We start from the raw sequence: 1,117 nt of genomic DNA, 5'->3' as shown, positions 1-1,117 counted from the left end.
GAGAGATGGACTGGAATGAAATGAAAGATGGAAATAGAAAAGCACTTGTGTTTCAGGGAAAAATAGTGCATTAACATACATCTCTTGCGCAGTTAGTCTTTAGTTACTAGAAATTAGCCGCTGTCGTCTAAACAGAATCTTACCTAATAAGTAGGACTGTATCTTAGTTTCCCAGTTAGTATTGTTTATTATTAATGTACATTTTTCTATTATTTACTCACCTGGCCTTTTTTATGGAAATTTCTTTATTTGGTTTTCCAATTTTCTTTCAATAGTTGACTTGTCTCTTTTATATGTATATCTAATATATTGCCTAACATTGTTTTTGATATATTTGTGTTTATTTATTTTGTTTCTTACTTACCCATCTTCATTCCAAGTTTTGGCAGAATCAACAGCGTCATGGGGCAACTGACTCATGGCATGAGCCAGAACCTTTTCTCTACCATAAAACACAACAGCTGCCTTATTTAGATATATAATTATTTCTTTTCTCCTTACATTATCGTGTCTGTGTTTATGTTTTTCTTATTTCTTTCTTTGTAATGTTCAGTGTTTTGCCTCTTTTGTTAGTTTTTGTGTGTTTTCTTGGGTGTGTATAAATGTTTCTTCGATTTATAGCAAATTGAAAATTTGAGCTTTCCGTTTAGAATAAGCCATATCTGTTATTTCGAGAATCTCAAAAGCTGATATAAACCGACACATAAACACATAGTAATTGTCATTTTTCATAGTTTGGATTACTCCCCTGAGACTTAATCCAATCATGTAGCTCACAATCAGACGAAAAATGTTTTAATATAAAGATATAAAAAATCTTGAAATATAACCTTTGAAATTGCTAGAAGTCGATGGAAATGCAATAAAATTCCGACTAAAAAGCAGTCTCTACTCAGCTCAGCCAGATCTTTGCAAATTGGATTAAGGAAATTTTATTACGTTTATCTGCGTCATGCTTCGAGCTAGTTGTGGCTTATAATCGAACTTCTTGTCTCCTAATGTCTATTTCTTTTTTGGAGTCTGTCTATTCATTTGGGGAACAGAAACAATTACAGGAGTTTATTATGAATTTAGGACGTTGACACATGAATAAACAGCTATTGTTTTCTTTATGTCG

Source organism: Zerene cesonia, chromosome 18, assembly GCF_012273895.1.
Source record: "Zerene cesonia ecotype Mississippi chromosome 18, Zerene_cesonia_1.1, whole genome shotgun sequence".
In the NCBI taxonomy this organism is placed as follows: domain Eukaryota; kingdom Metazoa; phylum Arthropoda; class Insecta; order Lepidoptera; family Pieridae; genus Zerene; species Zerene cesonia.
The sequence above is the reverse complement of the archived record's forward strand: the minus strand, read 5'-3'. Positions refer to the sequence as shown.